Source organism: Peromyscus maniculatus, chromosome 3, assembly GCF_049852395.1.
Source record: "Peromyscus maniculatus bairdii isolate BWxNUB_F1_BW_parent chromosome 3, HU_Pman_BW_mat_3.1, whole genome shotgun sequence".
Lineage (NCBI taxonomy): Eukaryota > Metazoa > Chordata > Mammalia > Rodentia > Cricetidae > Peromyscus > Peromyscus maniculatus.
Window position 1 is genome coordinate 164,715,135 of NC_134854.1, and position 12,376 is coordinate 164,727,510.

The window sequence follows — 12,376 nt, forward strand, 5'->3', positions numbered from 1 at the left end:
GCCAGAAAGGCTGCTTATCTTTCTGTGGTAGTCAGAGGAACAAGATGTCGCTGGCCCTGTCTGCGGCCTTCTAGTGAGCTTTAGACAGCTTTATTTAAATTGACTGAATTGGCAGCTGGGAAAAAGAGAGCAAGCAAACACTATAAAGAGTCACTAGGCACAGGACCATGAAGATGAGGTCAAGACAGGTATGGTCATGGTCATGGTTTATCTCTTTAAAGTCAAAGAAGATTATTCAACAAGCTAAATACACAATGTCAGAATTGTTGACTTGATAACTCAGCCAACATAATATTTGGGACACATCTAGAAAGGTTAATGAATGCTTTTTAGCTCGAGAAAAGTGTCTGTAGTCTCGTTTTTGAGTTAAAGGGTCAACTAGGAAAGTGTGTGTTCATGGTCTAGGGAGATGACCCAGTGGTTGAGAGCATTTGCTGTTCTTGGATAGGACATCAAGTTTAATGACTGACTTGGTAGAATCAGTCCCAAACAAAAGAAAAACATATCTACAAAGTTGTTAATATTGTGTTCTTTCTATGTCATTGAAAATCTGCTCATGGAATAGTTGACTGAAAAGTTGAAGTTTGAGGGAAAATACCTTTTGTGAACTGAGAGGTTTATCACATGAAATGATAGGTATGCTGGGATATAAAGAATATCCAACTCCTTCGCACTGTTCAAAGTCCTAAGACAGATGTGCATGCTGATGGTCTGTGCCACTGCGGTGTTTTAGTCAGCAGCCCATACTTTCTGTGACTGTCCTCATGACATCCCCCTTCTCAACTCCATGCCCTCCAGCTTCCCTTCATCTCCATTGTACTTCTTGATCTCCTGGATCTCCAGCCACTTCCTCAGTGTTTTGTAGGATGTTAGCATTCTTTTTTTGTTTGTTTGTTTGTTCGTTTTTGAGACAGGGTTTCTCTGCGTAGCTCTGTGCCTTTCCTGGAGCTCACTTGGTAGCCCAGGCTGGCCTCGAACTCACAGAGATCCACCTGGCTCTGCCTCCTGAGTGCTGGGATTAAAGGCGTGTGCCACCACCGCCCGGCGGATGTTAGCATTCTTACACATGCTATTCATTGTTTAATTTCTTTAAATGTACTGATACTTGATTGCAATGTGAACATGGAGATGCTCACCAATTTAACCAGTGCTCAGTGTCACAACTGATCATTATGACACATTTAGACATAGCACAAGTTTGAAAACAGGTAAGATGTATTGAAGTTTCACTCTGTAAACATTATAAGTTTAATTAGGATAATAGCTAAAACGCAAACAAATCTTTCGGAGGAGTACAACTCACTTCATAATAGGTAAAACTTAGCAGGCACATTTTCTCATGCAACATCTAGAGCAGTCATTCTCAACTTTCCTAATGCCGCAACCATTTAATACATTTCCTCATGCTATGGTGATGCCAGCCACAAAATTATTTCATTGCTACTTTATAACTGTAATTTTGCTACTGTTATGAATTGTAATATAAATATCTATGCTTTCTGTTGGTCTTAGATGACCCCTGTGAAAACATCACTCAACCCCAAAGGGGTTGCAATCCACAGGTTGAGAACCAATGGTCTAAAGCATGCTTGCTGGCAGCAGCATGACATAATGTGGTAGATACATGGCTACATGGCTACAGGAATTGGGTTCGCTGCAGTGTTGTTTCAGAGCAGTGACTATTGGGGTCCATGTGAGGAGACCAACAGGCAGCATTGGAACTTATGGAACAATGGCTGGGCAGTTGACAAAGCCATGCCTGAGTGAGCCTTGGAGAGGCAAAACCCGGAGGACTAGTGCCCCGAGGACCTCATGCTGCTACTGAGCATAGCTCTGATTGCTGCCTTCTCAGTCACCACATCCCTCATAATCTATGGGGTGTATGAAAACTCTCAGGGAGTTTCTATTCTCTCACTGGGAGGTGTTACTGGTACTTCAAATAATAGTGATTGACTTTTCTAAGCATTGCTGCTGGATACCACCACCCTTGCAAAGAATCTAGACATGCAGAATTTTAGTAATGTTAGGTTAAAATATTTTTGTTAATGGCTTTGAGGTAGAAAATCTTGGAGAACTACTTAAAGTTTATACAGACACACTCTTAATAGTTGAACAAGGCACTCACTGAGGTCAGGGAGCAGGAACAATGACCCTCTGGCTATTGCTGGCTCACAGACCTTTCTTTCTAGGATGGGTTGGTGATCAAAGGTGATGATTAATTTCTTGTGCCCATTTCTGCCCTCAGTTTCTTGATATAAAAATCTGTTGAGTGGGTATGCACCTGAGGATCTAAAAATAGAGCTGACTAGTTGTTTTTTATATATAAAAGTTTAGATTTGTGACTACTTTAAGATTTTTTATGAGATTACCTTTTGAGACAAATAATAATGTGAATGATCCTTTCTTTGTAATCATAAAATGTGGCCTGCCAGCTAAAGAACTGGCTGAGAAAAATACCTTGCTTGCTCACACTCTGTTAATCTATAACAAGTTGCTTGGGTATGAATGTGTATGGGTTCTTGGGACAACTTGATTTTTACCTATAATACGTGAAATGTTTAATCATGTAAGGGAGATGGATAATATGCTGTTTTCTATTTGTATTCATTGTAATCATTCACGTAAAAAATAGAATGCAACCACACTGTAACTTTTATACTGCTTGAAAGATTCTGCTAGGGTATATAAGCTGAAAGGGAAAAATAAAGACAGGACAGAAGGAAAACACCAGGAAAGGTGTAGAAGGACAGTTAGAAAGAAAACATCAAGAGAAAAAGAAAGAAAACATCAGGGTAGAAAACAGAACAGAAAGAGAATAGAATAGAACAAGCAAAAGAAATAATAAAATGAAGAACTAAGCTTTGGCTTTCAGAAAAGTCCTTCTGTGTCTGTTTGTCTGTCCAGTAGCTCACCTGCTCTGCATCTTCTCTTCAGTTTTTATGACCTGCTGAAGGATTGCCATTCATTAGTACCCTAGGGGAGATCCTGACATGTTGGAGACGTGCGTGTGTGTGTGTGTGTGTGTGTGTGTGTGTGTGTGTGTGTGTGTGTGCGCGTTTCCCTTTTTTGCTGACCTAAGAGAGTTAAGTTTTGCCGCCCTAGCTGGCTCCCAAGAATTAAGTTTTACTGCCTCAGATAGAAAAGTCAAGCTGAGTGATGAGTTCACCGACTCCGCAGATCCCGCTCTGTCCCTGAGCTGCTGGAGTGCTGCAGGCTGGAGGATCCTCACGGCAGCAATGAGTTACTCTATGGGCTAACTGACTATGTTCAATGGCTGGACTGCCAGTGCTGTCTTGTCCTCACAGAAATATGGTCCGTATACCGTAGACAAAGAAGTGTCAGCTGAGGGAGCTCCCTTGGTCCCTACTGCCACGTGAAGTGAAGCACCCATGTTTGCTGCTTTACCATGCTTATGTGACCAGGAGTGGCACACCAGGGAGGTGGAGGGTGACGAGTCTGGCTCATTCTTCTCTCCTCCTCTTGATTCCACTCCTGAGTTCCCAAGTAAGGTGGCAGATTCCCTCTTTCTTTTCTTTTTCTTCCTTTTTTTTTATGTATGTGTGTTTACTAATTCAGAAAACATAGTTTATCTTACATTTGTTCAAGTTTTTAAGACTCAGGTTAGAGGTGAACTACTTATTTAAGCAAAGGCAGTTTCTACCAAGGTCAGTTTTATGGGAATTTTAAAGAGAAAAAGCCACCACATTTAGAAAACCAAAACCTTTCAAATGATTTTATGAAATTAATTAGCATATAGGTCATGCTAACACCCCCATAAAAGGGGGCAAGGTGTTGAGGAAGGAAGTATGCCATCTCTTTGCTTTCCACCACAATAGCTAATGGAATAACAATATTTAATGAAGTGAAAATCCTTGATCCTCTGGCCGTTGACAAACCATCAGTACTATGTTTGCAAATTTTCAGAATTTTATTCTGTCCAGAAAAATGCTTCATAGGCTAAATCAGACTGAATTACTCTTGCGTAGAAGCCATGGGGGAAGTTCAAGCTTATTTAGAATAAATAAAATGTGAAAATGTACTGATTTTATAGAAATCCATCAATACTTATTTCTTGGTGGGTTAAGCCATGTGACATTTTAGACTATCAATCAAAGATGGCTGCCATTGTGAATAACAGCTTGATGAGTTTTTAAAAGCATACCCTAAATGGGGTTGTCCTGTCAAAGGAGCCACCTTTAAAACATTACATTTATTCCAGCAAAGCCACAGGTTCCATTTTTTTTGAACTGTCATTTGGAAAGTTCAGTGCATTACTTGGGGTCAAAGTGCCCATCTCTGTCTGTCACACGGGGTAAGAACATCCGGCAACACACTGGACTGAAAACCGGCAGGCTGCTATCAAAGAACGAAGCATTGGAACTGTTTGGTGGGGCAGAGTTCTTAATTATTCTGAAACTAATTATAAGCACTGTTTTATAAATGTGAACAGTAATCTTGAAGGGACAAAGCAATAACTTTGAAAATTGACATTCATGTGTTTGTTGGCACGACATCATTAACGTATATATCATGTACATGGTGATTGGTAAACAATTGTTTCCATTTGTTATTTATGATCCCTGATGGATTTTTCTATCATTTGTTCACTCATCCATCTAGCCATCCATAAATACATATATTTAACTGTTTATTCATTTATTCTTCAGTAAATTCATTGGCATTCATGTGAAATTCAATGTGGCAGAATCATTTGACCTTTAATGAAATTCAATCACTCACAAATACGTAATTTTGGATTCTAGGGATCAAAGCCAGGACCTGGTGAATGTAGGCAAACACTCTCCCACTGAGCTCCACTCCCAGCCCATACCTCAGCCTGTACTCATCTTCGCCAAACATCTGGAGAACAACAATGTGTTTCCTGAAATCCAAGGGCATATGATAAGAAAGACATGCTTTTTGCTTTTTCCTTGTCTTTTTGAATTTCTACATAACTGCTGTGAATGCAACTACCTTTTCTGAAACAGAAAAATGATTATAATCATTTAATTCCAAAGGAGAATATTCATTTTGTCACAAAGTCTATTTTAAGAGAAAATATTTAATAAATATATTTACTTTGAATTTACTAACTTTCTTTTCCTGGTTAATTCCAACTACTAGAATGACCTTTTGCTTGGTTGAAAAACTCAACAAATCCCCAGTGAACTAAGGATCCATCAATTAGGCCCAGAAATGACATGATCACCTGGCATCTCATTAACTGAATTCACGCTTGTATCCTCCCCTAACCCTAGCTCTAGAGGATGGTCTAAGAAAAGATGAAGTCCTATTTATCTGCTGATTTTAAGGGATAAGTTCCAGAGAATACCTGAGATGAGTGTTTCTCGACTGACTATTCATTCAACGTTCACATCCAATTAATTGACAAGGTGAATAATTACGTAGAAGCTGCGGGGTGGCAGATCACAACAGTGTGTGGAACACTCACAATACCACACACATACGGAAAGTCAAGGCCCTCTGGTGTTTCCAACAATTGATAATGGAGAAAATACTTTCAACCAGGGGGTTCCTTCAGGCAAATCATCCTATTCTTGGCTAACTGATAATCAAAATTATAAACACAAATAAAGGAAATGCAAGATCTATACAATACTGTCACACAAATTCTCAATAGGCAAACAAGAAACATCTCGGCCTTCAGCTTTATCTACCACCGCTGTCCCTCATATATAAAGAAATTATAAAAACTCAAGACTAATTTGCCTACAAAGAAGTTAATAAATTTAAGTGATAAAAAATGAGTACAGAAAACTTGCTCCAATAGTTAGTGTTGTGATTTGAAAATGAGCATCCTTCTTTAGGCTCTTGTGTTTGAACACTTGGCTCCCAGCTAGAGTTGTTGCTTGGAAAGGCTGTGGGACCTAGCTGGAGGAAGTAGGTCATACAGGTGGATCTTCGAGAGTCTATTAACCCTACAAATTTCCTGTCTAGTCATCTACTGCCTGGTTTGTCGAGATATGAGGAGTCTCAGCCATATGCCTGTATAAGCCTTCACTTTACCATCCTTAGATGGACTTTGTCCTCTGAAACCATGAGAAAAAATACATAATTCTGCTCTTAAAGTTTCTTCTGTGAGGTGTTTAATGTGGCTAGACCCAGGGAGGCAGTATTAATGACAGCATGTACAGTAGAGAAAAATAAAAACGATTGTCGGTAGTTACGTGGCTCTTGAATTCTGAGGAGACCAATGGTAGAGAGAACAGCCAGTATCCCCTGGAAGGTGTGCTGGTTTCCTTTCTGTTGCTGTGACAAAACGCTCCCACCAAAACCAGCTTAGGGAAGGGAGGGCTTGCTCAACTTATACTTCTGGTCACAGTCTGTCACTGTGTAATCAAGAAGGAACATAAAGCAAACACCGTGGAGGAATGTTGGGTCGTGAATCTTCACGGTGTTCTTATGGCAAGAGATACAGCAGACCAGAACATCTTCAGTGGTCCAAACACTCAGACTCTCTAGCCACACAATTTCACAAAGGTAGAGGATGCTTTTAAATAAATAAGCAAGTGTCTGTCCATCACATAAGCACACTTGCAGAGCTCCATCCCCAGATCATCGTCTCATCACTGAGCAAACAAAATGGCTCCTGAGTAAACTTTACAGTGATGGGTCACAATGGTCAATGATTGAATCCCCAATGACCCAAAGCAGACGGACCTCACATAGGACATATCACAAAGTCAATGCCAGCCACTTTTCCCAAAGCGAGAACACTCCTGGGCGGAATGTCTAACACCGCATAACAGGAGCATAGGATCCTAGGGGGTGGAACCATGAGAGCATGAACATTACCTTTTATCCTCTTAGAAAATGCTCTGCTCACTGGGTTTACACACAGACCATGTTTCCGAAAGGAATACTTCTTGCCTTGTCACACAAGGCTAAGGTTACCTAGTTTGTCTCCCGGATTCAAACAGCAGCCACCTGAGGACCCATCTTCAACAGGTCTTTTTCAACTTCAAAGAGACAGGGAGCCACCGCCCAGTGGCTCACATGCCCCCAACAGGGAGGGCGACCTAGATGGTGGGCACTAGTGCCCTCAGCCCTCCTTCCCTCCTAGTAGGATGTGCTGACCCTTTTTTTTGGTTTGTTTCCAATGTAGGTAAATGAGCTCTGCAAATATGAACTGGTGTCAGGCATGCTGTGAGCCTCCTCCTAATGAGGCCCGAAGGACAGGGGCTGGAGGGCCTGTCCTAGCAGGTCTACAGGTCTGCAGGCGCTACCTGACAGCCATGCTTTTCATTTCACTTAAGTGCGAACAGGAGAAGAACAGTTCTAGAAAGCTTTTTAAATATGAGGAAATGCGCTCAAATCAGAATATAATCCAGTTAATGATACAAGAGGGCTTTTAGAATTGACCTAAGGCAGACGATAAAGAAAATTATTTATACAAGTCCCCAACTCCTGGCAGAGCAGGAAGAAGGTCTGCTCCTTGGGAGGATCCTTCACTGTCAAATGCGCATTTGTCTTAATAAACAGTAACCCTTCTGATCCAGGTTCTGAGCGGGGGCCGTGGGACCATGAACTTGGTGCCATACCCATTTCCAGACACTACATTAGAGACTAAACCTCAGCAATGTTCTGTCGATTCAGCACATCCCTGCATTTTCATTATCTCCCTAGATTTAATTCTCTCCCTAGATGTATTTTGAGCTTTGTTCTATGGTGTCCACCCTGTTGATTTGTGCAAGCATTTCATCGTTTGAGATCTAAGGATTTCCATCAGTCTAAAAGTTCCAAAGAGGGGCTGGAGAGATGGCTCCACAGTTAAGAGCACTAGCTGATCTTCCAGAGGTCTGGAGTTCAATTCCCAGCAACCACATGGTAGCTCACAACCATCTGTAATGAGATCTGGTGCCCTCTTCTGGCACATAGGCATACATGCAGACAGAACACTGTATACATAATAAATAAATAAAATCTAAAAAAGAAAAATCGCCAAAGAGGGTGGTGACCAAAGGCTACATGTGGGACGGGAAGCTTGGTGAATGGGTCAAAAGTGAAAGTGGAAGGCAGGATAAGGTGTGGCATGCCACACCACCATACAGATGTTGGTTAACAACAGCATGACAGTTCAATCGTGTCAGAAGAATGCTTTCTAATGCTGCTGCCACTGAACAAATAGCTTATGTGTAGACATGCTACTCACACTGACTCAGTTATTACCCAGAGTGTCTATTTAAAGAAACATCACAAGACTGCACAATTGTGTTAAATACAAATAAGATTTGGAATGGAGAGCGAAAGGGGAAAGCGGCCTAGTTCCTGGGAATTTATTTTTTCCTGGTAAGGCTGGTAAATCCTTCAGCAAAGGTAGTTGAAGTGCAAGACCATGCACAATTGTCTTCCCTTTCCTCTCTCTCTCTCTCTCTCTCTCTCTCTCTCTCTCTCTCTCTTAGTTTTTCTGTGTAGTTTTGGTGCCTGTCCTGGATCTCACTCTGTAGCCCAGGATGGCCTTGAACTCACAGAGATCCTCCTGGTTCTGCCTTTGGAGTGCTGGCATTAAAAGCATGTGCCACCATTGCCCAGCCCTTTTCATCACTTAATCAGTAGTTTGTGTTCTTCCATAGTTTCTCTGCTTTCAAATATCATCCATCCGTCCATCCATCAATCCATCTGTCTGTCTGTCCATCCATCCATCCATTCACCCACCCATCCATCCATTCACACACCCACCCATCCATCCATTCACCCACCCATCCATCCATCCATCCATCCATCCATCCATCCATCCATCCATCCTTCCATCATCTAATTACTCTCTATCAATCATCTATCATGGATCTATCCTCCTTTTTCTCCTCTCTCTTCTCCCCTCTTCACCCCCCCCCCCCCGCAAATCTCTGCCTCCCTCCCACTTTCTATGGAAACAGAACATCTTTATTCCTCAACTTGTTTATTGACAAAAATGGCTGACAGCGTTCAAAATATTGACCGAGGAGTGTTTTAACAGAAAAAGAATCAGTACAGTACAAATTAAACTACCTGTATATGTTGTAGGTTGTTCACCTGGTTTACTACCAAAATGAGAGCTCTGAGTGTGAGGTCTAGATAGGAAATTTCCTACCAACTCGTACCTTACCCTCCAGTTTTTCTGAGTCCCCTGACACACAGCAACACTGAGATCTATGAGCCAGAGCACTTGGCTGCCTCCAACAGAATAACTGCACATCTGCAGTGACTGTGATTGATGTTTTATTGTTCAAACGCTCTCACTTTAGGTACATAAACTTAAAGCTTTCTTCCTTAAATTACTGTCAAGTATAAACATTATAGTAACATATGTTTTCCTTTTTAATTAAAAAAGCTCCAATATACATACATATATATGTGTATGTTTGTATCTCATTTCTCACTCCTAGGCATATAATATTCACTTTTAAAACCAAAATTATCATTTAACTTATTTACGAAGGAGAAAAATAGTAATGTTGCCTTTTTAACCATCCAGGTGTCCTATCTAAGGGGTGAAACTAAATTAGACCTTCCGGTCCAAATGCTAATTATTCTGGGTGTCCCCAAATGGAAATACCAAGTCCCCACCAGCTTGCTGAGAGCAGCCCACGGTTTCTCTGTGAGCCTGCAATCACAAGGAGAAAGTGAGGAAGACAGGGAACGCAATGGGTGACTATTTCATGTTGCCGTCACCTACACTGCCCGCACACTCCCCTTCTCCCTCCGAACCTCCCCACCTCCTTCCCTGCATTGCTCGTTTTAATTAGTAGGATTTGTTAAGACAGTCTGTTTCAATTCCCTTTGAAACAAAAGAATTCTTTTCTCAAACACTGTAATTTTCTTGTCGATACTGAAAGGAGCTGGTGGCAGTCTGCTCTAATTATTTTATGAGTTTTTAAAAGACAAATTTGAAAAGTCTAGGGTGTGCTTATGCAACAGAAGGTTATGGCGTATTTTCTGCCTGAGACAATCTTTTACTCCAAAAGAAACTAAGTGTGTGTGGCAGTATCTTGCACGCTCCTTCTCCTCTAACTGGCTCTGTACAGAAAGTAAACACAGCAGTCAGGAGTCACACTTCCAAATCGTTATCTTGGTGCCCTTCCTGGTCCTCAGCCATGAGGGCTGCATTGTCTGTAAAAAGTAAAATGCTACCTTCTATTGTACACTCTGTGTCATCCACTCCCACGACATCACTTACGTTTTTGCTCAATATTGGCAAATATTTTGCTCAATAATGGCAAATATTTGATTCTTGGTTTCTTATCCCCAAGAGATTTATCTATCCATTTTCTCAGAGTTCAGCAAGCATGTACTGAGACCTAGTATCTCACACACTATGTGGCTGGTGAAATGAAGCAACACAGCTCTTACCTTCAAATGGACAAAAACCTAAAGATAATTTATCAGTACTTAAAAATCCCAGAAGCTACAAAAATTATTATTTCATTTCTGAAACTTCCTTCTTCATCATGGAACCTTCTAGATTACTTAGATTTGCCAAGCCAATGGATTGCAACATTTCATGTAGAATTTCAATGTTCTAATTTTCATTTTTTATTCTAATAGATAAAGGTATAAGTCTTACACACACACACACACACACACACACACACACACACACACACATATATATATATATATATATATATATATATATATATATATGAAGGGGATATGTCATCTATATGTATCTCTGAAAGGCCTAAGCACTGTTTGACCAATGAAGACTTTGAAGCCATCTTCATTGGATGAAGGAACTCACGTCTAATCTCAAATTGAGGGACTCTACCAGTTCAAGTCTGATCTCTGTCACTGTGGTAACACTGGGACAAAAAGCAAACTTGTGGTGATATATTGTGCACCCCAATATATTGTGCATCCTAATAAACTTATCTGGGGTCAGAGGACAGAACAGCCACTAGATTATCTATACAGAGGCCAGAAAATGGTGGCACATACACCTTTAATCCTAGCATTCTGGATCTCTGTGAGTTCAAAGCCACACTGGAAACAGCCAGGTATGGTGACACATGCTTTTAATCCCAGGAAGTGATGGCGGGAAGCAGAAAGGTATAAAAGGCATGAGGATCAGGAACTAGAGCCTTTTAAGCTTTTAGGCTTTTAGCAGCATTTCAGCTGAGATCCATTTGGATGAGGACACAGAGGCTTCCAATTTGAGGAAACAGGATCAGCTGAGGAGTTGTCGAGGTGAGGTGTCTGTGGCTTGTTCTGTCTCTCTGATCTTTCAGCGTTCACCCCAATGCCTGGCTCCAGGTTTATTTTTATTAATAAGACCTTTTAAGATTCATGTAACACAAACTTGGAGAGGAAATGTTTACTTTCTCTTATGGATACAGTCCATCATCAAGGGACATCAAAGCAAGAACCTACAGCAGAAACCTCAGAAACGTGTTCTTCATCGGCTTGCTCATGCTTGGCTCTCCTTTTTATTACAGCTCAAGCCCACCTTTCTGGTGATAGTCCTGCCCACAGTGGGCTGGGTCCTCCTACATCAGCCAGCACTCAAGCCAGTGCCCCATGGACATGCTCACAGGCTAATCTAATCTGGCAGTTCCTCAACTGAGGTTCCCTGTTCCCAAGGGAGTATAGTCTGTGTCAAGTTGACAGTAATTGCTAACCAGTCCACTATCATAAAATTTGATAGAAAACAGATAGAGGAACTGAAAAACAAATGCACAGAGAAGATGGCAGAGAGCAAATCTAGGTAGGGAGACATGGAGAGACATAGCGATAAACTTGTGAGAAATACTTGAGTACATGGGCAATGTGGAAGAGGAAGTAACAGGGAGAATGTGTTGCTCACTGGCTCGCCCCCAGCCTCGTATTCTTACACAGTGCAGGTCCACCTGCCTAGGGATGGTGCCACCCACAGTGAGCTGTACCCTGTTACATCAATGAGAAATCAAGGAAATTTCCCCTAAAGATGTGCCTGTAGGCCAATCCAACATGGACAACTCTTCTACTCAAGTTTCCTCTTCCCAGGTGGGTCAAGTGGACAGTGAGATTAGCCACCACAGGGCCGGTGCGGCACACAGGAGAACTTACAGGTCAATTGAGTGATCACGCCTCCTGACACAGCCTGGTGATCTAGGTGGGCCCTTCCACCTCGCCCCTGGTGATGCGATGTAGACATGGCCCTCCAAGATGTCTCAACTAGCTGGAACTATCTCAGACAGAACAATTCCATCTCTCAGTGCTAACTCTGGGGGTGTCTATAGAAGGTTCCAAGTTTCTTTGTTTTACTAAAACCTGTAACTTGTTATATTTTTCCAAGCAATATTTATTTGGTTTCTAACTCTAGCTATCAAAATTTTTATTTGGCAAACACAGTAAGATCATGCCTTTTATATGCCAGGGAGGATTTTGTAAGAGCACT

General features: G+C 41.4%; 1 protein-coding gene across 2 annotated transcripts in view; it reads right to left on the bottom strand.

Moving 5' to 3' along the window:
- Nucleotides 1–12,376, bottom strand: part of Sox5 (SRY-box transcription factor 5) — a 1,002,153-nt gene that overhangs the window by 582,418 nt on the left and 407,359 nt on the right. The window lies entirely within an intron of this gene.